Source organism: Pseudophryne corroboree, chromosome 4 (assembly GCF_028390025.1).
Source record: "Pseudophryne corroboree isolate aPseCor3 chromosome 4, aPseCor3.hap2, whole genome shotgun sequence".
Taxonomy (NCBI): domain Eukaryota; kingdom Metazoa; phylum Chordata; class Amphibia; order Anura; family Myobatrachidae; genus Pseudophryne; species Pseudophryne corroboree.
This window is the reverse complement of record NC_086447.1, coordinates 812,641,341-812,668,881: the sequence shown is the minus strand read 5'-3', so window position 1 is coordinate 812,668,881 and position 27,541 is coordinate 812,641,341. Positions and strand designations below refer to the sequence as shown.

Below are 27,541 nucleotides of genomic sequence, written 5' to 3'. Positions count from 1 at the left end.
TTTAGAAGCACCCGGCTCTTTACACTCGCTACCTGTATCACAGGTGTTTGCAGGTGCGAGTGCACAGACCTGGGTGCCTCTAAACATTGTCCCGGCATAAATGGACCGGAAGTGGTTCCCCGGTCAGCCAGTCTGACGCAGCATGGGGGACCCTGGCTGCCCTGTTGTTAATCTGGCTAGGAGGACTACTGTACTGTGCAATACAATAACTAAATCTAATGGCAACTAGGAAACAGACCCCTATTTGGTTGCTGTAAGGCAGACCCCAATCTTAGGCCACTGGGCCCTATTATACAATATAAATCTTAGTCTTGTGGTAGCGATGCAATACAGATCCAAATGCAAAACTATAATGTACAAATACTCCCGTAGCACAAATGTGTTAAACACACTGTAGTGGCCCCAGTTCAAATTATGCCATAACGAAACCCCAGTTCACATATGCTACCGTGCCTCCCATGCCAGTGATATAGCTATGTGTGGGGGACCCTGGCTGCCCTGTTGTTTATCTGGCTCGGAGGGCTACTGTGTAACACAGTAACCACATTTAATGGTGACTACACTGTGTCTACCTATTGGCCAGGATGGCACTCGCCAGGGGCGCCAGCCGAGGGGGGGGCGCCGCCCAGCGGTGCCACCCGCGGCCAGTAGGTAGAATTAATATTAAGCAGCTGTCCACTCCAGCCCCCCAAGGTGTGTCACCGCCCGCCCCGGTAGTTTGTCACGCCAACTGACACCTGGTTGCATTGAAGACCATAGCAGGCAGCCGCAGCAGCGGCAGTCACTAATTGGACGCGGCGGCGGGGTCCGACACAGCGCTACAATCCGGAAACAACATAAACTACAGCTCCCAGCAGCCTTTGCTGCCGGGAGGTCACTGCAGCAAGGTCCGCGGGTAAGGTAAGGTGTAGTTTCTTGATTGTAGCGCGGTGTCAGACCCCGGCGCCAATTACTGTGACAGCGGCTGCCTGCTATGGTCGATCCTGGACGTCAGTGCTGGTGAGGGACTAACGGGGGAGGGGGGGAAGTGCTCTGGGCTACAAATATATAAAAAATTTATAATATATATGTATATATACACGTATGTGTGTATATGTATGTATACGTGTATATATGTGTGTGTGTGTGTGTGTGTGTGTGTGTGTGTGTGTGTGTACACACACACCTGCGTTCCGGCACTCAGTTGATCCAACCAAGGAACTTGCTTGCTCCGGTGCCCTCCACAGAAGACACACGCCTCATATAGACAGCAAAACGAGGCGGCACTCGGAGTCAGTGTAAACAAATATAACATGTATTAAGAATGAATGTCAATGTTTCGGGGAAGATGGGGAGTTGGTCCCCGAAACGTTGACATTTATTCTTAATACACGTTATATTTGTTTACAATGACTCCAAGTGCCGCCTCGTTTTGCTGTGTATATATATATATATATATATATAATCGCAGGGTGGTGGCGGCACTCATCAGACTTGCACAGGGTCCTTAAGGCAGTGTCCGTTTATTGACCATTAGGCCGTCATATTTCGTGGATATACCACGGACACTGTGCAAGTCTGAAGAGTGCCGACACCACCCTGCGATTATTTAGTGGCACTCAGAGACTCGAAAATAGTGAAATGTCTCAAGAGGGTGCTTTTATTAATTTATGTTTCGGGGTTTATTTCCCCTTCTTCAGGACCTGAAAGGAAGACCATCCCCAAAATGTAGATTAATGAAACCACCCTGTTGAGATATTTTACTATTTAGGAGTCTCCGAGTTCTGCCTGTTCATTCCTGCCTGCATATTTTGGGGCACATACCCCCTAGGAGTGGCCTGGAACACGTTACCCTAAGGGGATCCTGGAGTGCTGGGGAATATTGTGTGTGTGTGTGTGTGTGTGTGTGTGTGTGTGTGTGTGTGTGTATGTATGTATGTATGTATGTATGTATGTATGTATATATATATATATATATATATATGTTCAAAGTGGGCCGGTATACACTGGAATAGATTTCAAATGGTGATGCCACGGTCATAGAGACCGAAGGCCATCTCCACACAGCCGCTGCCCTGGGCTTCCTCCTCTTCACCGCTGCCGCCCATGTCCTCCGCTGCTGCCGCCCATGTCATCCTCCGCTGCGCCATCCAGGGCCTTCTCTTGGTCACCACCACTGCCCAGGGCCTTCTCCTCACTGCCGCTGACTTCAGCCTTTGCACCGCCGCCGACCACAGCCCCATCAGCTGCTCAGGTACTGTCCCTCTGTCACTCTTTCGGTCCCTCTGTCACCGCTGTCACTCTCCCTGTCCCTGCTGTCACTCTCTCTCTGTCCCTGCTGTCACTTTCTCTCTGTCACTCTCCCTGTCCCTGCTATCACTCTGTCTGTCACTGTCCCTGCTGTCTCTCTGTCACTGTCCCTGCTGTCACTGTCCCTGTAACTATGTCCCTGCTGTCACTCTCCCTGTCCCTGAACTTTGGATCATACTGTGTGGGGTAATGTGAATTTTGAATCATACTGTGTGGGGTGATGTGAATTTTGGATCATACTGTGTGTGGAAATGTGGATTTTGGGGGGTAATGTGGGTGGGATAATGTGAGTTTTGGCTCATACTGTGTGGGGTGATGTGAATTTTGGATCAAACTGTGTGCGGAAATGTGAATTTTGGGGGGTAATGTGGGTGGGGGTAATGTGAGATGTCAGATTCCAGGTATTATCTTCTAGAAGGTGCTAGGTAAATGAGAAGTAGAAGCTGATTGGTTGCTATGGGCAACATCCCATCTTAAATTGAACTCCCACCTTAGTAAATTTACCCCCATGTTGCATAATGTGAATTTTGGCTCATTCCGTGTTGCATAATGTGAATTTTGGCTCATGCTGTGATGCATAATGTGAATTTTGGCTCATGCAGTGTGGCATAATGTGTAAGGGGCACTAGTACTAGATGGTATAAGGGGTCCTACTATTGTGGTGCATAATGTGTATAAGGGGTATATGATGTGGTACACTACACTTAAGGACATGCCCCCTTTTGAGTGGCTACACCTCATTTTCCCTGAGTGCATGCGCCTTCGGCGCGCACATAATTGCAACCTTCACTTTTCTATACCCCCACTTCACAATTTTCACTATGACCACTATATATAATATATGTGTGTGTGTGTGTGTGTCTCTTCTACTGGTGGGATGTCTTGAGAAAGGATACGTTAAGTTTTTGTCTGCATTGGTGACGTGAGTAAATAAAACCTGCTGAAAAGTCCATGGTGAGTGCACCTCTTCTTATTGGAATGGATATATATTATGGTATACTGGGTTAGCATTTTTTGGATATATATATATATATATATATATATATTATAGGCCCTACTGTATGGCATAATGTGTATAAGCGGTGCTACTGTGTAGCGTAACGTGAAACAACGGACATAACTGTGCTGTGTAATGTTAGTAAGGAATGCTTCTGAGTGGTGTAATTTGTATTTGAGGTCTATTGAGTGGCCACGCCCCCTTTTTGGCACATGCGCTTCGATATTTCAAATATGGGCGGGTGTGGGGCGCCAGTCCTTTACTTTGCCAGGGGCGCTCAGACCCCTAGATACACCTCTGACTACACAGACCCCTATTTGGTTGCATTAAGGCAGACCCCAATCTGGTGGCTATTATGCAACATAGACATCTGTGGGCTAGTCCTTAGAACAGACTTGCCTCTACTACCAATCTGACTACTCACAACTGGTCCTGAAACCTTTTAGGCCCTCACTCCTCACGGGTGTGCCCGGGGGCTGTCATAAAGACTAATAACTGTTCCTGCACCCTATCTGACTCATAGGGCCTGATTCAGATGTGGCCGCTAATGCAATTGCAACTGCAATATTTTTACGCGGTGGGTGTGCGAAAAATATGCTAATGCTACAGCAACCTGGAAATGTATTCAGATGTCCACTAGTGGCCTCGCAGACCCAAGCAACTGCATACATAGATGCAGCATATTTTGCAGATCCTTCGATAATCAACTATTTCAGTAACCCCTATGGTCACGTAGAATGGCCGCCGAGCTGAGACACTGGTGACATGTTTTGTGCGTACTAGTTCGCAGATGTAGGTAGATACAGATACACACCTCGAAAGTGATCACGACACACCCACATTTTTTCTGTCACTCCTGCAAGCGAACTTGGATTCACTCACTGTGACTGCGTATTATGGCTATCTGCCCATACGCCTAAAGAGTTATTGTCCAATCTGGCTGGTTGGAACGAAAATCTGGTAATGTATTGGAGCAAATGACAATAGACCATTTGCTCCGAAATGCTAGAAAACTGACAAAAATGGTCAATCAGACAAATTGGTTAAATCCATTTGATTTAACCAATTTGTCTGAATGGCCATCGGGGATGCAACCGCAATGTGTGTTGTGCATGCACAGTTTGCCTCCATCAGAAAAATGCGATGCAGGCCGCAGTAGCGGCCGGGTCTGAATGACCCTCATGGACCATTAAACTTCAACATTGGAAATTTCAGGTATGAGCCATGGAGATAAACTGTTCAGTGTTAACCCAACATTTCACTACAGCTCTCTTCAGAGTTGGACTGGCCCACAGGGGAACAGGGGAAACCACCAGTGGGCCCCACTGCATGTGGGCCAAAACCCTTCCTTAGGGATCAGGTTCCAGATTGTGCACTTGAACTATATTTCTCATACGTCCTAAAGGATGCTGGGGTCCACTTCAGTACCATGGGGTATAGACGGTTCCGCAGGAGCCATGGTCACTTTAAGACTTTTCCAGAGTGTGACCTGGCTCCTCCCTCTATGCCCCTCCTCCAGACCCCAGTTTAGAAAATGTGCCCAGGCAGACTGGTCGCACTCTAGTGGAGCTCTACTGAGTTTCACTAAAAGACTTTATTTAGATTTTTTATTTTCAGGGAGACTGCTGGCAACAGTCTCCCTGCTTCGTGGGACTTAGGAGGAAGAAGTAGGAACCAACTTCCTAAATAGTTTCATGGCTCTGCTTCTGCTGACAGGACACCAATAGCTCCTGAAGGGTACTGAACACTAGCTGCGGCTATGCGCTCACTCCCACAGCCCGCCGTCACCCCCCTAACACAGCCAGAAGTCAGAAGACAGGTGAGTAGTATTACCGGAGATCTGCAGAGAGGGACCTCCGGTCATCGTGACGGCTTAAGGTACCGCGCAGCGGGCGGGAACGCTGCACGAGCATGCTACCCATAACACAGTGCACAGCAGGTTGCAGGGCGCGCGCGCGCGCGGGGGGGGGGGCACACTGGGCAGCATGAAACCTACTCTCACTGGCAAAAGGTAGCATATGATGTTGTGGCACAGTCCTACATCCCCGCCAGTATAAATATCTATTACAATAGCTGAAGAAAAACGCGCCATTGCAGGGGCGGGGCTTCTTCCTCAGGCAGCCAGCACACTGCTCAGCGCCATTTTCTCCCAGCAGACAGCAGGGGAAGAAACGCTGATCCTCCTCTTTACTTCTGAATCAAGTATCAGGGTGCAAAAAGGGGGGGGGGGAAGTGTAATATTGAGGTACTCAAATATAAGCGCTTGAAAGTCTCTGTGTACAAAGTACGCGACACAGGGATTTTTTCTTTTGGCGCTGAGTTGTGAGATGGCAATTCCTTTCTGTGTCCCTCTGACAGATTTTACTGTGGGTCTGTCCCCAATAAGCACCGGAGTGTCTGTGGTGTGATTGTGCACGTGTGTGACATGTCTGAGGCAGGGAGCTCTTCCCCTGAGGGAGCCATTTTAGGGACACAGAGTTGTAATGCGGTGGCGCTGCCGTCGCACCACGAGCCTGAATGGGTGGAAAAATTACGTGATAGTGTGAATCATATCAGTAAGAGATTGGATAAGTCTGAGTCTCATGCAGAAAACTGGAGAAAATCCGTGGAAGACGTGATTTTTTAATAGTGCTGCTTTTTCATCCACAGGGTAACCCTCTGGTTCACAGAAAAAGTTATTTGCACAAGTAGTACAAACTGATACCGACACAGACTCTGACTCCTGTGTCGACACTAGTGATTCCAGGGGAATAGATCCAAAGTTAGCAAAAAAACATTCAATACATGATGGTTGCTATAAAGGAGGTGTTAAAAATTACGGAGCCCCCTCCTGTACCACAGGAAAAGGCTTACTTTTAATAAAGAAAAGAAAATTAATGTAACTTTCCATCCATCTCATGAGCTGAACAGTCTCTTTGAGGGAGTCTGGACTAACCCTGAAAAGAAGTTTCAGATTCCAAAACGAATTCAGGCGGCTTACCCTTTCCCTGCAGAGGACAGGAAAAGGTGGGAGTCACCCCCCCCCCCCCATTCTAGACAGTGCCCTGTCACGATTAACAAAAAAGGTGATTCTCCCTGCGCCTGGGACGGCTTCACTAAAAGGAGCCGGCAGACCGCAAGTTAGAGACTACGTTAAAATCTATCTATGTGGCCAATGGGACACTACTCAGGCCTACCATTGCCTGTGCGTGGGTGAGTAGTGCTATTGAAAAGTGGTCAGAAAACTTGTCAACAGACATTGATACGATAGATAAAGACGAGATACTCCTAACGCTAGGTCATATCAAAGACGCTGCTGCGTATATGCTGGAAGCCATGAAGGATATTGGTCTCTTGGGATCAAGAGCCGCTACCATGGCGATCTCAGCACGTAGGGCATTGTGGATTCGCCAATGGAATGCTGACGCAGATTCCAAAAGGAATATGGAGGCTCTCCCGTATAAAGGAGAGGCATTGTCTGGAGATGGGCTGGATGCCTTAGTTTCTGCGGCTACCGCAGGTAAATCGACATTTTTGCCTAATGCTCCTGCGCCGGCAAAAAAGACACATCACTCTCAGAAGCAGTCCTTTCGGCCTAATAAGTACAAAAAGGGCAAAGGTTCCCCTTTCTTTGCAGGTAAAGGAAGGGGAAAGGGTAAAAAGTCCACAGCGTCTACAGGATCACAGGAGCAGAAATCAACCTCTGCTTCTGCCAAATCTTCAGCATGACGCTGGGACTCCTTTGCGGGAGTCCACTCAGGTGGGGGCACATCTGAAGCTCTTCAGTCAGATTTGGGTTCAATCTGCTCTGGACCCGTGGGTCTTACAAATTGTGTCCCATGGGTACAAGCTGGAGTTTCAAGACATTCCCCCATGCCAATGTTTCAAATCGGCCTAACCAGCTTCTATCCCAGACAGGGAAGTGGTATCAGCAGCAATAAAAAAATTGTGTCAGGATCAAGTGATTGTCCTAGTTCCCTTGTCACAACAATGAGAAGGGTTTTATTCAAGCCTTTTCGTAGTTCCGAAGCCGGACGGCTCGGTCAGACCGATTCTAAATCTGAAAACACTGAATCTCTACCTGCAAAGGTTCAAGTTCAAGATGGAATCTCTGAGGGCAGTGATTTCCGGTCTGGAGGAAGGGGACTTCATGGTGTCAGTAGACATAAAGGATGCATACTTACATGTCCCTATCTATCCTCCACATCAAGCTTATCTAAGATTTGCAGTGCAGGATTGTCATTACCAATTTCAGACGTTGCCGTTCGGACTCTCCACGGCACCGAGGGTGTTCCCCAAGGTGATGGCGGAAATTATGGTCCTCCTTCGACAACAAGGAGTCAATATAATTCCTTACCTGGACGATCTCCTGATAAAAGCGAGGTCCAGGGAAAGGTTGGTGCAGAACATTGCACTCTCCCTGACAGTACTTCAACAACATGGTTGGATCGTAAATTTTCCAAAGTCACAGTTGGAACCGACGACAAGATTGTCCTTTCTGGCGATGATACTGGACACGGAAGTACAGAGGGTATTTCTTCCAGTAGAAAAGGCTCTGGAAATCCAGAGAATTGTCAAACAAATTCTGAAACTAACAAGAGTGTCGATTCATCAATGCATTCGGTTGTTGGGAAAGATGGTAGCGGCCTACGAGGCCATACAGTTTGGGCAATTCCATGCCAGAGTATTCCAGTGGGACCTATTGGACAAGTGGTCCGGATCCCATCTACACATGCATCAGAGAATAATCCTGTCATCCAAAGCTAGAATTTCGCTCCTGTCGTGGCTACACAGTTCTCACCTCCTAGAGGGACGCAGGTGCGGGATTCAGGACTGGGTCCTAGTAACCACGGATGCAAGTCTCCGAGGCTGGGGAGCAGTCACACAGGGGGAAAGCATCCAAGGAAGATGCTCAAGTCAAGAAACTTGTCTTCACATAAATGTTCTGGAGTTGAGAGCCATTTACAACGGCCTTCTGCAAGCGGTGCATCTTCTTCAAGATCAACCCATACAGATCCAGTCGGACAATGTAACAGCAGTCGCGTACATAAACCGTCAGGGCGGAACGGAAAGCAGAGCGGCAATGGCAGAGGTGACAAAGATTCTCCTCTGGGCAGAAAGACATGCAAGAGCTCTGTCGGCAATTTTCATTCCTGGAGTGGACAACTGGGAAGCAGACTTCCTCAGCAGACACGATCTCCATCTAGGAGAATGGAGCCTCCACCAAGAAGTCTTCGTAGAGGTGACAGGTCTTTGGGGAGTTCCTCAAGTAGACATGATGGCATCTTGTCTCAACAAGAAGCTTCAGAGATATTGTTCCAGGTCGAGTGACCCTCAAATAGCACTGGATGCACTAGTGACCCAGTGGGTATTTCGGTCGGTGTATGTCTTCCCTCCACTTCCTCTGATACCAAACATTCTCAAACTCATAAGAAAAACGGGGGTTTGAGCGGTCCTCATTGTCCCAGACTGGCCAAGGAGGGCTTGGTATCCAGATCTTCAGGAGTTGCTCATAGAAGATCCTCTGCCTCTTCCTCTTCGCGAGGACCTGCTGCGTGTATCAAGACTTACCGCGGCTACATTTGACGGCATGGCTGTTGAGCGCCGGATCCTAGCCCAAAAGGGTATTCCCAAAGAAGTCATCCCCACTCTTATTCAGGCCAGGAAAGGAGTAACGTCTAGACATTACCACTGTATTTGGAGAAAATATGTTTCTTGGTTTGAAACCAAGAAGGCTCCAACGGAAGAGTTTCAGTTAGGAAGTTTTCTCCATTTTCTTCAGGCAGGTGTGAATGCTGGCTTAAGATTGGGTTCAATCAAGGTCCAGATTTCAGCCTTGTCCGTTTTCTTTCATAAACAATTGGCCTCCCTTCCGGAAGTTCAGACCTTCGTGAAAGGGGTTCTGCACATCCAACCTCCATTTGTGCCTCCTACGGCACCGTGGGATCTTGACGTGGTGTTGCAGTTCCTTCAATCAGATTGGTTTGAACCTCTCCAGGAGGTAGAGTTAAAGTTTCTCACTTGGAAAGTGGTCATGCTGTTGGCCTTGGCATCTGCAAGGAGGGTGTCTGAGTTATGGGCCTTGTCTCACAAGAGCCCTTACTTGATATTTTATGAAGATAGGGCTGAACTGAGAACTCGTCAGCAGTTTCTTTCAAAGGTGGTTTCTACTTTCCATGTCAACCAACCTATTGTGGTGCCAGTGGCTACTGACACCTTCGCTGGTTCAAAATCTCTGGATGTGGTCAGAGCTTTGAGAATTTATGTCGCAAGAACAGCTCGAATACGGTAAACCGAGGCTCTGTTTGTCCTATATGCTCCCAACAAGATTGGGTGTCCTGCTTCTAAGCAGACTATTGCGCGCTGGATCAGAGGTACGATTCAGCACGCTCATTCCATGGCAGGATTGCCGGTACCGAATTCGGTGAATGCCCATTCTACAAGAAAGGTGGGCTCATCCTGGGCGGCTGCCCGGGGGGTCTCGGCATTGCAGCTTTGCCGAGCAGCTACTTGTTCAGGTACAAACACGTTTGCAAAATTTTACAAGTTTGACACCTTGGCCGCTGAGGACCTTAAGTTTAGTCAATCAGTGCTGCAGGGCCATCCGCACTCTCCCGCCCGTACTGGAGCTTTGGTATAACCCCATGGTACTGAAGTGGACCCCAGCATCCTCTAGGACGTATGAGAAAACAGGATTTTAATACCTACCGGTTAATCCTTTTCTCCTAGTCCGTAGAGGATGCTGGGCACCCAACCCAGTGCGTACTTTACCTGCAGTAGTTATAGTTTTACACAGGTGTTGTGTTACATTTGTTTTCAGCACGTTGCTGCAATAGTTCATGCCCGTTGGCATGTGTTATGTTGAATGCCATGTTGTGCGGCATGGTTGAAGTGTGAGCTGGTATGAAATTCACCATTAACTTAAAAGTAAATCCTTTTCTCGAAATGTCCATCTCCCTGGGCACAGTTCCTATACTGAGGTCTGGAGGAGGGGCATAGAATGAGGAGTCAGTTCACACTCTGGAAAAGTCTTAAAGTGCCCATAATTCCTGCGGAACCGTCTATACCCCATGGTACTGAAGTAGACCCCAGCATCCTCTACGGACTAGGAGAAAAGGATTTACCAGTAGGTATTAATATCCTATTATTAATACATGTTACATTATACTGCACAGGACTATGGTGTCATTCCTACAGTGCATTGCTGTTATCAATATGGTACATTATCATGCATGCACTAGCAGTATTTACTATACTGTATATTATGCACTCGCCAATGGTTAGCTAAGCCACTAAACATGGGCCCTTACCACTGCATCCCCCCCGGTGGGCCCTTCATACCCCAGTCCGACAATGGCTCTCTTACTAATGATATTATTCACTATCCCATTCATGTAAGCAGGTAAGTAATAAACAAGTGATTTCTCTTTGGTGCTAAATCATCCACCTGAGGGGGGAAGTTGGAGGAGAACCCCTGTACCCCTCTGTACTCTGTACCCCTCTGCCGATCCAACTGTTGTGCCTTCCGTTGTTGGTAGAGCATATGCCAAACCCAAGTAGGTCATCTCAATACCAATTGTCTGGAGAATGAAACCTATAAACTCCGGTGAGGGGGAACCTGCCCTGAGAATTCATCCTGTCGTCCTTATATTGCCTGAAGCCAACGCAGCCTGAAAGACACCTGCAATCAGCCACTGTGGGCGACAAGGTAACTGTGGGGTTAGGCGATACAGGGGTAGTTGTATAAATTTTATATAGTGTGGAGTAGTTGCCAAATAGTAAGCATCTTGCTGTTATTTTATATACTGTGCTAGATAAATGATAAATAGAATCTTATTGGTTTCTATGGAAAACTTCTCTAGATTCAAAGTTTGATACACCTCCCCCACAGCTGCTGATGTTATGCTGGTACATCAAGAGCTTGTGGTTCCATAGGACATCATTTGAGGGGAAGACTATTTCTGTGAAAGCAGTTGGAGGAAACCACTTTGCAGTTTATATGGCATGGCTGTACTGAGATGCAGGGAGGGGGTGGTGAGGTGCAGGGCTGGTCGGGTGTGGGGAGGGGATGATGAGGTGTAGGGAGGGGATGGTGAGATGCATGGAGGGGATGGTCGAGTGCGGGGAGGGGATAGTCGGGTGCGGTGAGGGAATGGTGAGATGTGGGGAGGGGGTGGAGAGGTGTAGGGATGGTCGAGTGCAGGGAAGGGATAGTCAGGTGCGGGGAGGGATGGTGATATGTGGAGAGGGGATGGTGGGGTGCAGGGAGGGATGGTGACGTGCAAGGAGGGGATGGTAAGGTGGTGGGAGGGGATAGTCCGGTGCAGGGAGGGATGGTGATATGTGGGGAGGGGATGGTGGGGTGCAGGGAGGGATGGTGATATGTGGGGAGGGGATGGTGGGGTGCAGGGATGGATGGTGATATGTGGGGAGGGGATGGTGGGGTGCAGGGAGGGATGGTGACGTGCAAGGAGGGGATGGTGAGGTGGTGGGAAGGGATGGTTGGGTGCAGGGAGGGATGGTGATATGTGGGGAGGGGATGATGGGGTCCCGGGAGGGATGGTGTATGTGGGGAGGGGATGGTGGGGTGCAGGGAGGGGGTGGTGAGGTGCTGGGAGAGGTGCACTTTTGCCATGATTTCTGTCCCCCTATTTATATTTCTAAGTCTGGCAACCATAGTCAATGTATTTCAAGCTTGTTGACTTATTTTTCATTTTTATGGGAATTATCGCTCTTAGCCAAAATATTTAGCATTTAGATGGAAATAGGAAACACATGTAAGAGAATATAATTTCCATTTCAATACTTAGAAAAAGTGGAGAACTTTGCCAAATTCACACATTTTTTTAATCTGCATAAACCAACACCTCATGTCCTATCTTCGTTGTGAACACACATATTTAAATGGGTATTTTTGTCACTAGCACAAACATTCTGTTTACTGTTGACTGTTTAATATATGACCTAAAGAATTCAGTTTGCCATACCATGCAAAAGGTAGGGAGTAGAGTCCCCAAGCTTTCCAAGCAGAGATGGCCTTACCCACGTGTTTCACCTAGATGGTTAAGTAGAAACTGATACACTGTAGGTTCCTGTGGTTAGGCGTTTAATTTAATGCGTGTACTTGCATAAATGTTAAATAAAAAAATGAAATGAAAGTGGACGTAGAACAGGCGCTCTTGCTTAGCTGCCTGGTTGCCCCTTACCCAGCCCCCTCTTTGTGACATCATGATGTCACATGTTTTGGCAGCATGGAAGTGCCTGGTCAACACAGCTGGTCCATTCTACTCTTGGGGTGGGAGGTATCTAGCATCACATTTTGAATGCGATACATTCCGCCACTGATCGCATGCATAGCAGCATCTTGTAATGCCATATGCATGTACAATTTCAATTAAAATTGCAAATGACAACTATTCCGATAAAAGCTGCTCTTTGGATAAAAGATGTACCTTTAATCCTGGCAGTCGAGGCCAATGCTCCCACCCCGGCAGTAGACAACTGGCCTCCCGCTGGTGGTCGAGGCCCTGGCCTCCCGCTGGTGGTCAAGGCCAGCATTCCTGCTCTAGCCTCCCTCTGGTGGTCACGGCCCTGGCCTCCCACTGGCGGTCGAGGCTTCGGCCTCCTGCTCGCGGGCGAGGCCTGTGCTCCAGCAATGGCAGTTGACTGCCAGACTCCTACTAGCAGGGGAGGCCCTGGCCTACTGCTGGAGGTCAAGGCCCTGGTCTTTTTCTGGTGGTTGAGGCCCCGGCCTCCTGCTGGCTGTCGAGGTTAGCGCTCCTGCCAGGGCAGTAGAGTGCCAGACTCCTATTGGCAGTCGAGGTCCTGGCCTCCTGCTTGAGTTCGAGGCACTGTCCTCTTTCTGGTGGTTGAGGCCTACGCCTCCCGCTGGCAGTCGAGGTTAGCGCTCCCGCCATGGCAGTAGAGTGCCGAACTCCTGCTGGCAGTCTCCCATTGACGGTTGAGGCCCCAGTCTCCTGTTGGCGGTCGAGGCCCCGGCTTCCCGCAGGTCAAGGAAGGCGTCATGCCTTGGTGGTTGAGGCTGGCAATCCAGCCTTGGTAGTAGAGTGCCGGACTCCTGCTGGTATTTGAGGCCAAGGCCTCCCATTGGTGGTTGAGGCCCCGTCCTCCTGCAGAAGGTCATGAGGCTGGTGATCCCACAACAACGGTAGAGCACCGATCTCCAGCTGGGGGTCAAGGCTCCGGCTTCCCACTGGAAGGCAAGACTTTGGCCTCCCGCTCACGATTGAGGCCTGCGCTTCCACTGGCAGTCAAGGCTCTTGCCTCCCACGGGCGGTCGTGGCCCCGGACTCCCACTGGCGGTCGAGGCCTGTGCTCTCATTCCAGTGGTAGAGGGCTGATCTCCTTCTGGCGGTCGAGGGTGGCCCCACGCCCCAGTGGTTCAGGTTGGTGATCCTGCCACAGGCAGTAGAGCACCAGCCTCCCACTGGTGGTGGAGGCACCAGCCTCCCATTGGTGGTGGAGGCACCATCCTCCCACTGGCAGTCGGGGCTTTGGCCTCCCACTCGTGATCAAGGCCTACACTCCCGCTGGCAGTCGAGGCTCTGGCCTCCCGCTGGCGGTCAAGGCCTGTGCTCCCACTCCAGCGGTAGAGTGCCGACCTCCTTCTGGCAGTCAAGGCCCAGGCCTCCCGCTGGAGGTCGGGGCTAATGCCCCTGCCCCGGCAGTTGAGTTTTTGACTCCTGCTGGCACTCAAAGCCCGGGCCTCCTGCAGGTGCTCGAACCTGGCATTTTATTGTAGACGCATCGCTGGGTGGTGACAGACACAGCAGGTTGTGAGTACATAGGTGCAGAGCTTGCTGCGGGAAGCAAGATCTGCGTCCGTCTCTGAATAACCTACTTAGTCTTTTTTAAGACTTTTGAGCAATAAACATCTTGCCTTCAAGACAACTGCTTTTCACCTTGTGACCAACAGGAATGCCTCTTCTGGGTTAAAACAGCTTCTCCAAGGTCTACCTCTGCCAGCTACCGTGCAGGGCCTGGTCCAGGTCAGTGACCAGTTGGGGTCAACCGATGCCAGTCAGGAAGTATGGCAGAAGCATGTCTACACAGTAACAAGTGGTATCAGGTGACGGTGGTAGGAGTAGAAACACAGTTCCAGGTGCAGTGCTGAAGGATCCTGGTGGTGTCAACAAAATACCCGCCCACTGTGCAGTGGGTGGAATTAGTAACAGGCAGTTACTGATAGTGAGAGAGAAACCCCTATTGGCCCAGGTCCAGCGGTTGAGGCCAGCGATCCTGCCCCACCGGTGCAGCGATGAGCTCACGGTGTGGCCTGAGCTCCAGCTTACACCCTAAAGGGGGTTGACCATTATAAAGTTGACACAGTGAGGAGGACGCTGGGCAGCCTGACCACACTCCCAGCCTACCTGGAAACCCATGCTGCACCCCCGGCTCTGGCGGCTACTGCAGTGTTCCCTTCTCTCTCAGCCGTAGCTCCCTCTATATGCTGGGCATGCGGACATGCATGTAATACATGCTAATGTAACCCTACCTACACACAGGGATGCCTAAGTGCTGCTGAGTCAGTATAATGAGTATGTTGGGTCAGTATGAATACAGGACAGTGACATTACCATGTTTCTGTCACCACTGCCTCCCCAGTCATGCACTATCTCCCTGTCACCACTGCCTCTCCAGTCACCACTGCCTCCCCAGTCAAACCCTATCTTCCTGTCACCCCTGCCTCCCCAGTCACGTACTATCTCCCTGTCAACCCTGCCTTCCTAGTCACCCACTCTACCAGTCACCCCCTATCACTAGGCGCACCTTCAGCACATGCTTTCTCTTTAAAAAGTTTGTCCCATCAAAGGACGCCAAAATCTATATTTGCTTACCAAGAAAATTAAGCTTGGGTCGGCCCTGGGGGCTGCTCTGCCAGAGAGGATTCTGTGATCTGCAGCTACTTATTCAAAATAATAAAATATGGTGTCTGTGCCTAATTTGCCAGCAAATGTCATGCCCAAAGGTTTGTTGGGCCTGGCAAAATACAAGTGGGTCATATGTAAGTAACCACCCTCTGTCTGTTTCAAGTGTCAAATTTAACCCTTGCAAAACTACAGCTACTGATTTAAAATTGGCAAATATGGTGCCTATGCCTACTTTGCCAGCTAATCTCATGCCCAATTGTTGGCACGGGCAAAAATAAGAATTTACTCACCGGTAATTCTATTTCTCGTAGTCCGTAGTGGATGCTGGGAACTCCGTAAGGACCATGGGGAATAGACGGGCTCCGCAGGAGACTGGGCACTCTTAAAAGAAAGATTAGGTACTATATCTGGTGTGCACTGGCTCCTCCCTCTATGCCCCTCCTCCAGACCTCAGTTAGGGAAACTGTGCCCGGAAGAGCTGACATTACCAGGAAAGGATTTGGAATCCAGGGTAAGACTCATACCAGCCACACCAATCACACTGTACAACTCGTGATAACCATACCCAGTTAACAGTATGAACAACAACTGAGCCTCAGTAACAGATGGCTCATCACAATAACCCTTTTGTTAAGCAATAACTATATACATGTATTGCAGAGAGTCCGCACTTGGGACGGGCGCCCAGCATCCACTACGGACTACGAGAAAAAGAATTACCGGTGAGTAAATTCTTATTTTCTCTGACGTCCTAGTGGATGCTGGGAACTCCGTAAGGACCATGGGGATTATACCAAAGCTCCCAAACGGGCGGGAGAGTGCGGATGACTCTGCAGCACCGAAGGAGCAAAGGCAAGGTCCTCCTCAGCCAGGGTATCAAACTTGTAGAACTTAGCAAATGTGTTTGAACCCGACCAAGTAGCAGCTCGGCAAAGCTGTAAAGCCGAAACCCCTAGGGCAGCCGCCCAAGAAGAGCCCACCTTCCTTGTGGAATGGGCTTTTACTGATTTAGGATGCGGCAATCCTGCCGCAGAATGAGCTTGCTGAATCGTGCTACAGATCCAGCTCGCAATAGTTTGCTTTGAAGCAGCAGCACCCAGCTTGTTGGGCGCATGCAGGATAAACAGCGAGTCAGTTTTCCTGACTCCAGCCGTCCTGGCTATATATATTTTCAAAGCCCTGACTACATCTAGTAACTTGGAGTCCTCCAAGTCCCTAGTAGCCGCAGGCACCACAATAGGTTGGTTCAAATGAAACGCTGATACCACCTTAGGGAGAAATTGGGGACGAGTCCTCAATTCTGCCCTGTCCATATGGAAGATCAGATAAGGGCTTTTACACGACAAAGCCGCCAATTCTGACACACGCCTAGCCGAAGCTAAGGCCAATAGCATGACCACTTTCCACGTGAGATATTTTAGCTCCACGGTCTTAAGTGGCTCAAACCAGTGGGATTTCAGGAAATCCAACACAACGTTAAGATCCCAAGGTGCCACTGGAGGCACAAAAGGGGGCTGAATATGCAGCACTCCCTTAACAAACGTCTGAACTTCAGGCAGTGAAGCCAGTTCTTTTTGAAAGAAAATAGATAGGGCCGAAATCTGGACCTTTATGGATCCTAATTTTAGGCCCATAGTCACTCCTGACTGTAGGAAGTGCAGGAATTGACCCAGCTGGAATTCTTCCGTAGGGGCCTTCCTGGCCTCACACCAAGCAACATATTTTCACCATATATGGTGATAATGTTGTGCTGTCACGTCTTTCCTAGCCTTTATCAGCGTAGGAATCACTTCATCTGGAATGCCCTTTTCCGTTAGGATCCGGCGTTCAACCGCCATGCCGTCAAACGCAGCCGCAGTAAGTCTTGGAACAGACAGGGCCCCTGTTGTAACAGGTCCTGTCTGAGAGGCAGAGGCCATGGGTCCTCTGAGATCATTTCTTGTAGTTCTGGGTACCAAGTTCTTCTTGGCCAATCCGGAACGATGAGTATAGTTCTTACTCCTCTCTTTCTTACAATCCTCAGTACCTTGGGTATGAGAGGAAGAGGAGGGAACACATAAACCGACTGGTACACCCACGATGTCACTAGTGCGTCCACAGCTATCGCGTGAGGGTCCCTTGACCTGGCGCAATATTTTTTTAGCTTTTTGTTGAGACGGGACGCCATCATGTCTACCTGTGGCCGTTCCCAACGATTTACAATCAGCGTGAAGACTTCTGGATGAAGTCCCCACTCTCCCGGGTGGAGGTCGTGCCTGCTGAGGAAGTCTGCTTCCCAGTTGTCCACTCCTGGAATGAACACTGCTGACAGTGCTAGCACGTGATTCTCCGCCCATCGGAGAATCCTTGTGGCTTCTGCCATCGCCATCCTGCTTCTTGTGCCGCCCTGTCGGTTTACATGGGCGACCGCCGTGATGTTGTCTGACTGAATCAGCACCGGTTGGTTTTGAAGCAGGGGTTCTGCTTGACTAAGGGCGTTGTAAATGGCCCTTAGTTCCAGAATATTTATGTGAAGGGAAGTCTCCTGACTTGACCACAGTCCTTGGAAGTTCCTTCCCTGAGTGACTGCCCCCCAACCTCGGAGGCTTGCATCCGTGGTCACCAGGACCCAGTCCTGTATGCCGAATATGCGGCCCTCGAGAAGATGAGCCTTCTGCAGCCACCACAGCAGAGACACCCTGGCCCTCTGGGACAGGGTGATCAGCCGATGCATCTGAAGATGCGATCCGGACCACTTGTCTAACAGATCCCACTGAAAGATCCTTGCATGGAACCTGCCGAAGGGAATTGCTTCGTAAGAAGCTACCATCTTTCCCAGGACTCGCGTGCAGTGATGCACCGACACCTGTTTTGGTTTCAGGAGGTCCCTGACCAGAGTTGACAATTCCTGGGCCTTCTCCACCGGGAGAAACACCTTCTTCTGTTCTGTGTCCAGAATCATGCCCAAGAACAGCAGACGCGTCGCAGGAATCAGCTGCGACTTTGGGATATTCAGAATCCAGCCGTGCTGTTGCTGCACTTCCCGAGATAGTGCTACGTTGACTAACAATTGCTCCTTGGACCTCGCCTTTATAAGGAGATCGTCCAAGTACGGGATAATTATAACTCCCTTCTTCCGAAGGAGTATCATCATTTCGGCCATTACCTTGGTAAATACCCTCGGTGCCGTGGACAGACCAAACGGCATGTATCAGCATGTATCCCTGAGATACCACTTGTAGAACCCAGAGATCCACCTGTGAGCGAACCCACTGGTTGCTGAAGTTCCGGAGACGCGCCCCCACCGCACCTGGCTCCACCTGTGGAGCCCCAGCGTCATGCGGTGGACTTAGTGGAAGCAGGGGAGGATTTTTGTTCCTGGGAACTGGCTGTCTGGTGCAGCTTTTTCCCTCTACCCCTGCCTCTGGGCAGAAAGGATGCGTCTCTGACCCGCTTGCCTTTCTGAGGCCGAAAGGACTGTACTTGATAATATGGTGCTTTCTTAGGCTGTGAGGAAACCCGAGGTAAAAAAGTCGACTTCCCAGCTGTTGCTGTGGATACGAGGTCCGAGAGACCGTCCCCAAACAATTCCTCACCCTTATAAGGCAAAACCTCCATGTGCCTTTTAGAATCAGCATCACCTGTCCACTGCCGAGTCCATAATACTCTCCTGGCAGAAATAGATATTGCATTAATTCTAGATGCCAGCCGGCAAATGTCCCTCTGTGCATCCCTCATATACAAGACAACGTCCTTTATATGCTCTATGGTTAGCAAAATAGCATCCCTGTCGAGGGTATCAATGTTGTCTGACAGGGTATCAGACCATGCTGCTGCAGCACTACACATCCATGCTGAAGCAATAGCAGGTCTCAGTATAGTACCTGAGTGTGTATATACAGACTTCAGGATAGCCTCCTGCTTTCTATCGGCAGGCTCCTTTAGGGCGGCCGTATCCTGAGACGGCAGTGCCACCCTTTTAGATAATCGTGTGAGCGCCTTGTCCACCCTAGGGGATGTCTCCCAGCGTAACCTATCCGTTGGCGGGAAAGGGTACGCCATCAGTAACCTCTTAGAAATCACTAGTTTCTTATCAGGGGAACACCACGCTTCTTCACACAATTCATTTAATTCATCAGATGGGGGAAAAGTCACTGGCTGCTTTTTCTCCCCAAACATAATACCCTTTTTAGTGGTAACCGGGTTAATGTCAGAAATGTGCAACACATTTTTCATTGCCGTAATCATGCATCGGATGGCCCTTGTGGACTGTACATTTGTCTCATCCTCGTCTACACTGGAGTCAGACTCCGTGTCGACATCTGTGTCTGCCATCTGAGCTAGCGGCCGTTTTTGAGCCCCTGATGGCCTCTGAGACGCCTGGGCAGGCGCGGGCTGAGATGCCGGCTGTCCCAAGGCTGTTACGTCATCAAACCTTTTATGTAAAGAGTTGACACTGTCGGTTAATACCTTCCACATATCCATCCACTCCGGTGTCGGCCCCGTAGGGGGCGACATCACACTTATCAGCTCCTGCTCCGCCTCCACGTAGCCCTCCACATCAAACATGTTGACACAGCCGTACCGACACACCGCACACACACAGGGAATGCTGTGACTGAGGACAGGACCCCACAAAGTCCTTTGGGGAGACAGAGAGAGAGAGTATGCCAGCACACACCACAGCGCTATATAACACAGGGATTATCACTATACTGAGTGATTTTTCCCAATAGCTGCATATTAAGACCAATTTGCGCCTAAATTTATGTGCCCCCCCTCTCTTTTTTACCCTTGTTGTACTGGATACTGCAGGGGAGAGCCTGGGGAGCGTCCTTCCAGCGGATCTGTGACGAGAAAATGGCGCTGGCTGTGCTGAGGAAGATAGCTCCGCCCCTTCAGCGGCGGGCTTCTCCCGCTTTTTATAATGTTAATGGCGGGGGTTTTTGCACATATACAGTGGATACACTGTATTATGTGCTATTTGTGCCAAAAGGTAAACTAATTGCTGCCCAGGGCGCCCCCCCCAGCGCCCTGCACCCAACAGTGACCGGAGTGTGTGGTGTGCTATGGGAGCAATGGCGCACAGCTGCAGTGCTGTGCGCTACTTTAATGAAGACAGGAGTCTTCAGCCGCCGTTTTTCATCTTTATCTTCCGTCTTCTGGCTCTGCAAGGGGGACGGCGGCGCGGCTCAGGGAACGGACGATCGAGGTCGCCCTGTGTTCGATCCCTCTGGAGCTAATGGTTTCCAGTAGCCTTAGAAGCACAAGCTAGCTGCAAGCAGGTAGGTTTGCTTCTCTCCCCTCAGTCCCTCATAGCAGTGAGTCTGTTGCCAGCAGATCTCACTGAAAATAAAAAACCTAACAAATACTTTCTTTTCTAGTGAGCTCAGGAGAGCCCCTAGGGTGCATCCAGCTCTGGCCGGGCACAGATACTAACTGAGGTCTGGAGGAGGGGCATAGAGGGAGGAGCCAGTGCACACCAGATATAGTATCTAATCTTTCTTTTAAGAGTGCCCAGTCTCCTGCGGAGCCCGTCTATTCCCCATGGTCCTTACGGAGTTCCCAGCATCCACTAGGACGTCCGAGAAATACAATTGACATTTTCTGCAAAGGATATGGGGGTAGATATATGAAAAATCACCTACCGAACGCTATTTGGGTGGTCCAGCTTCACCGCATTATCGTCCTGTCCCTCCGCTAGAATGTATGACGTAGGCAACCACGGATATGGGAGGGCGTTATGTCACCAGTCTGGTGATACGCATCCTACCTTATTGGCATACAGTTATCGGCACTAGCATACCCTCCAACATGACCCGCCCCACTAGGTACAAAATGCTCTGTTTCTGGACTTCCGTCTTAATTTATTATTGCCATCACCTGTGAAGAAACAGCTTTCTTATCATTTAACTAGTTCAATACAGGTGATGGAAATCATAAATTAAGAGGGAAGTCCAGAACCAGAGCATTTTGAACCTAGTGGGGCGGGTCATGTTGGAGGGTCTGCACTAGCTGTTGTAGCGACATCACCCCAGCTCCCAGCGAAGTCTGCGGTGTGACCCGGTGCATGCGCGGATAGCCTGTGAGGACATAGAGGAGGCACGGGGATAAGAAATGTCTGCAACGCCATGCAAGGGTTGGTGTTACAGTACAGCTGTCTTTGGAGCCAATGAGTGTCAGCAGAAGCAGTCATACATTGCCTTGCACGTCGCACGTCATTGAAGGACAACGGGGAGCCTGTAGGTGGCAGAGGCGCGCAGCAAACATATCACACCGGTATAACGCCGTTCATACATACAGGCGATATGCTATTTGCAGGATTACTGTGCGTTGTAGACAAAAAATACCACAGCCCACTTTAATACATATGCCCCATGGTTTTTTGTTTGTACAATGTTAACTGAGTGATCTAACGTGATTTAATTGTTTTAGTGCAACATGTCCTGAATAAAAAGCTGGAGTTCAAATAATAAGAATTTACTTACCGATAATTCTATTTCTCATAGTCCGTAGTGGATGCTGGGGACTCCGAAAGGACCATGGGGAATAGCGGCTCCGCAGGAGACTGGGCACAAAGTAAAAGCTTTAGGACTAGCTGGTGTGCACTGGCTCCTCCCCCTATGACCCTCCTCCAAGCCTCAGTTAGGATACTGTGCCCGGACGAGCGTACACAATAAGGAAGGATTTTGAATCCCGGGTAAGACTCATACCAGCCACACCAATCACACCGTACAACTTGTGATCTGAACCCAGTTAACAGCATGATAACAGAAGGAGCCTCTGAAAAGATGGCTCACAACAACAATAACCCGATTTTTGTAACAATAACTATGTACAAGTAATGCAGACAATCCGCACTTGGGATGGGCGCCCAGCATCCACTACGGACTATGAGAAATAGAATTATCTGTAAGTAAATTCTTATTTTCTCTAACGTCCTAGTGGATGCTGGGGACTCCGAAAGGACCATGGGGATTATACCAAAGCTCCCAAACGGGCGGGAGAGTGCGGATGACTCTGCAGCACCGAATGAGAGAACTCCAGGTCCTCCTTAGCCAGGGTATCAAATTTGTAGAATTTAGCAAACGTGTTTGCCCCTGACCAAGTAGCTGCTCGGCAAAGTTGTAAAGCCGAGACCCCTCGGGCAGCCGCCCAAGATGAGCCCACTTTCCGTGTGGAATGGGCTTTTACAGATTTTGGCTGTGGCAGGCCTGCCACAGAATGTGCAAGCTGAATTGTACTACAAATCCAACGAGCAATCGTCTGCTTAGAAGCAGGAGCACCCAGCTTGCTGGGTGCATACAGGATAAACAGCGAATCAGATTTTCTGACTCCAGCCGTCCTGGAAACATATATTTTTAGGGCCCTGACTACGTCCAGCAACTTGGAATCCTCCAAGTCCCTAGTAGCCGCAGGCACCACAATAGGCTGGTTTAAGTGAAATGCTGAAACCACCTTAGGAAGAAATTGAGGACGAGTCCTCAATTCTGCCCTGTCCGTATGAAAAATTAGGTAAGGGCTTTTATAGGATAAAGCCGCCAATTCTGAGACACGCCTGGCTGAAGCCAGGGCTAACAGCATTACCACTTTCCATGTGAGATATTTTAAGTCCACAGTGGTGAGTGGTTCAAACCAATGTGATTTTAGGAATCCCAAAACTACATTGAGATCCCAAGGTGCCACTGGAGGCACAAAAGGAGGCTGTATATGCAGTACTCCCTTGACAAACGTCTGAACTTCAGGAACAGAAGCCAGTTCTTTTTGGAAGAATATTGACAGGGCCGAAATTTGAACCTTAATGGACCTAATTTGAGGCCCATAGACAGTCCTGTTTGCAGGAAATGCAGGAACCGACCCAGTTGAAATTCCTCTGTAGGGGCCTTCCTGGCCTCGCACCACGCAACATATTTACGCCAAATACGGTGATAATGTTGTATGGTTACATCCTTCCTGGCTTTGATCAGGGTAGGGATGACTTCATCCGGAATGCCTTTTTCCTTCAGGATCCGGCGTTCAACCGCCATGCCGTCAACGCAGCCGCGGTAAGTCTTGGAACAGACATGGTCCCTGCTGGAGCAGGTCCTTTCTTAGAGGTAGAGGCCACGGGTCTTCCGTGAGCATCTCTTGAATTTCCGGGTACCAAGTCCTTCTTGGCCAATCCGGAGCCACGAGTATAGTCTTTACTCCTCTCCTTCTTATGATTCTCAGTACTTTTGGTATGAGAGGAAGAGGAGGGAACACATACACTGACTGGTACACCCACGGTGTTACCAGAGCGTCCACAGCTATTGCCTGAGGGTCCCTTGACCTGGCGCAATATCTGTCCAGTTTTTTGTTGAGGCGGGACGCCATCATGTCCACCTTTGGTTTTTCCCAATGGTTCACAATCATGTGGAAGACTTCTGGGTGAAGTCCCCACTCCCCCGGGTGAAGATCGTGTCTGCTGAGGAAGTCTGCTTCCCAGTTGTCCACTCCCGGAATGAACACTGCTGACAGTGCTATCACATGATTCTCCGCCCAGCGAAGAATCCTTGCCACTTCCATCATTGCCCTCCTGCTCCTTGTGCCGCCCTGTCTGTTTACGTGGGCGACTGCCGTGATGTTGTCCGACTGGATCAACACCGGCTGACCCTGAAGCAGAGGTCTTGCCTGACTTAGGGCATTGTAAATGGCCCTTAGTTCCAGGATATTTATATGAAGTGACGTTTCCATGCTTGACCACAAGCCCTGGAAATTTTTTCCCTGTGTGACTGCTCCCCAGCATCTCAGGCTGGCATCCGTGGTCACCAGGACCCAATCCTGAATGCCGAATCTGCGGCCCTCTAGGAGATGAGCACTGTGTAACCACCACAGGAGAGACACCCTTGTCCTTGGAGACAGGGTTATCCGCTGATGCATTTGAAGATGCGATCCGGACCATTTGTCCAGCAGATCCCACTGAAAAGTTCTTGGGTGGAATCTGCCGAATGGAATCGCTTCGTAAGAAGCCACCATCTTTCCCAGGACCCTTGTGCATTGATGTACTGACACTTGGCCTGGTCTTAGGAGGTTCCTGACTAGGTCGGATAACTCCTTGGCTTTCTCCTCCGGGAGAAACACCTTTTTCTGTACTGTGTCCAGAATCATCCCTAAGAACAGCAGACGTGTCGTCGGAATCAGCTGCGATTTTGGAATATTTAGAATCCATCCGTGCTGTCGTAGTACTACTTGAGATAGTGCAACTCCGACCTCTAACTGTTCTCTGGACCTTGCCCTTATCAGGAGATCGTCCAAGTAAGGGATAATTAAGACGCCTTTTCTTCGAAGAAGAATCATCATTTCGGCCATTACCTTGGTAAAGACCCGGGGTGTCGTGGACAATCCAAACGGCAGCGTCTGAAACTGATAGTGACAGTTCTGTACCACAAACCTGAGGTACCCTTGGTGAGAAGGGCAAATTGGGACATGGAGGTAAGCATCCTTGATGCCCAGAAACACCATATAGTCCCCTTCTTCCAGGTTCGCTATCACTGCTCTGAGTGACTCCATCTTGAACTTGAACCTTTTTATGTAAGTGTTCAAGGATTTCAGATTTAAAATGGGTCTCACCGAGCCGTCCGGCTTCGGTACCACAAACAGCGTGGAATAATACCCCTTTCCCTGTTGTAGGAGGGGTACCTTGATTATCACCTGCTGGGAATACAGCTTGTGAATGGCTTCCAATACCGCCTCCCTGTCGGGGGGAGACGTTGGTAAAGCAGACTTCAGGAACCGGCGAGGGGGAGACGTCTCGAATTCCAATTTGTACCCCTGAGATACTACCTGCAGGATCCAGGGGTCCACTTGCGAGTGTGCCCACTGCGCGCTGAAATTCTTGAGACGGGCCCCCACCGTGCCTGAGTCCGCTTGTAAGGCCCCAGCGTCATGCTGAGGACTTGGCAGAAGCGGGGGAGGGCTTCTGTTCGTGGGAAGAGGCTGTTTGCTGCAGTCTTTTTCCCCTTCCTCTGCCCCGGGGCAGATATGAGTGGCCTTTTGCCCGCTTGCCCTTATGGGGACGAAAGGACTGAGCCTGAAAAGACGGTATCTTTTTCTGCTGCGAGGTGACTTGGGGTAAAAAGGTGGATTTTCCAGCCGTTGCCGTGGCCACCAGGTCCGATAGACCGACCCCAAATAACTCCTCCCCTTTATACGGCAATACTTCCATATGCCGTTTGGAATCCGCATCCCCTGACCACTGTCGCGTCCATAATCCTCTTCTGGCAGAAATGGACATCGCACTTACTCTTGATGCCAGAGTGCAAATATCCCTCTGTGCATCTCGCATATATAGAAATGCATCCTTTAAATGCTCTATAGTCAATAATATATTGTCCCTGTCCAGGGTATCAATATTTTCAGTCAGGGAATCCGACCAAGCCACCCCAGCACTGCACATCCAGGCTGAGGCGATTGCTGGTCGCAGTATAATACCAGTATGTGTGTATATACTTTTAAGGATATTTTCCAGCTTCCTATCAGCTGGTTCCTTGAGGGCGGCCGTATCAGGGGACGGTAACGCCACTTGTTTTGATAAGCGTGTGAGCGCCTTATCTACGCTAGGGGGTGTTTCCCAACGCGCCCTAACCTCTGGCGGGAAAGGGTATAATGCCAATAATTTTTTTTGAAATTAGCAGTTTTTTATCGGGGGAAACCCACGCTTCATCACACACCACATTCATCTGATTCAGGAAAAACTACGGGTAGTTTTTTCACACCCCACATAATACCCTTTTTTGTGGTACTTGTAGTATCAGAAATGTTCAAAACCTCCTTCATTGCCGTGATCATGTAACGTGTGGCCCTACTGGAAAATACGTTTGTTTCCTCACCGTCGACACTGGAGTCAGTGTCCGTGTCAGTGTCTGTATCGACCTGAAGTAACGGGCGTTTTATAGCCCCTGACGGTGTTTGAGACGCCTGTACAGGTATTAACTGATTTGCCGGCTGTCTCATGTCGTCAACAGTCTTTTGTAAAGTGCCGACACTATCACGTAATTCTTTCCATAAGACCATCCAGTCAGGTGTCGACTCCCTAGGGGGTGACATCACTAACACAGGCAATTGCTCCGCCTCCACACCATGTTCCTCCTCATACATGTCGACACAGCGTACCGACACACAGCACACACACAGGGAATGCTCTGATAGAGGACAGGACCCCACTAGCCCTTTGGGGAGACAGAGGGAGAGTTTGCCAGCACACACCAGAGCGCTATATATATACAGGGATAACCTTATATAAGTGTTTTTTCCTAATATAGCTGCTGTATATATTAATATGCCAATTTAGTGCCCCCCCTCTCTTGTTTTACCCTGTTTCTGTTGTGCAGGACTGCAGGGGAGAGTCAGGAAGCCTTCCTCCAACGGAGCTGTGAGGAAAAAATGGCGCTTGTGTGCTGAGGAGATAGGCTCCGCCCCTTTTTTGGCGGCCTTTCTCCCGCTTTTTTGTGGAAAACTGGCAGGGGTTAAATACATCCATATAGCCCAGGAGCTATATGTGATGTATTTTTAGCCATTTAAGGTATTTTCATTGCGTCCCAGGGCGCCCCCCCCCCAGCGCCCTGCACCCTCAGTGACCGGAGTGTGAAGTGTGCTGAGAGCAATGGCGCACAGCTGCGGTGCTGTGCGCTACCTTATTGAAGACAGGACGTCTTCTGCCGCCGATTTTCCGGACCTCTTCACTCTTCTGGCTCTGTAAGGGGGCCGGCGGCGCGGCTCTGGGACCCATCCATGGCTGGGCCTGTGATCGTCCCTCTGGAGCTAATGTCCAGTAGCCTAAGAAGCCCAATCCACTCTGCACGCAGGTGAGTTCGCTTCTTCTCCCCTTAGTCCCTCGATGCAGTGAGCCTGTTGCCAGCAGGTCTCACTGAAAATAAAAAACCTAATTTAAACTTTTACACTAAGCAGCTCAGGAGAGCCCCTTAGCCTGCACCCGTCTCGTTCGGGCACAAAATCTTAACTGAGGCTTGGAGGAGGGTCATAGGGGGAGGAGCCAGTGCACACCTGCTAGTCCTAAAGCTTTTACTTTGTGCCCAGTCTCCTGCGGAGCCACTATTCCCCATGGTCCTTTCGGAGTCCCCAGCATCCACTAGGACGTTAGAGAAAAGAAATGAATAAGAAGATGGAGCATGAGTAAGAAGTGAATAAGATTTATGGGTCAGACCACCCCTAGGCACATTATTAGATGCCCCACCCATCACGTTACTGCCTTCTTCATTTCGGGGCCAGTCCGGATGCCTCTAGACCACCAAAGCAGCCCCAACCTCACCCCACTACCACATTAGGGACCGTAATTTGCTGCAGTCCCACTCCCGTCAGAAAAAAATATTTAAACAAATTAGTGGTAATGACAAAAAAGGAATCACCTGGTTTCATCACCATGGTG

General features: G+C 49.7%; 1 protein-coding gene across 1 annotated transcript in view; it reads left to right on the top strand.

Moving 5' to 3' along the window:
* LGALSL (galectin like) overlaps positions 1 to 27,541 on the top strand; it is a 125,809-nt gene that overhangs the window by 52,097 nt on the left and 46,171 nt on the right. The gene's annotated exons all lie outside the window — the stretch shown is intronic.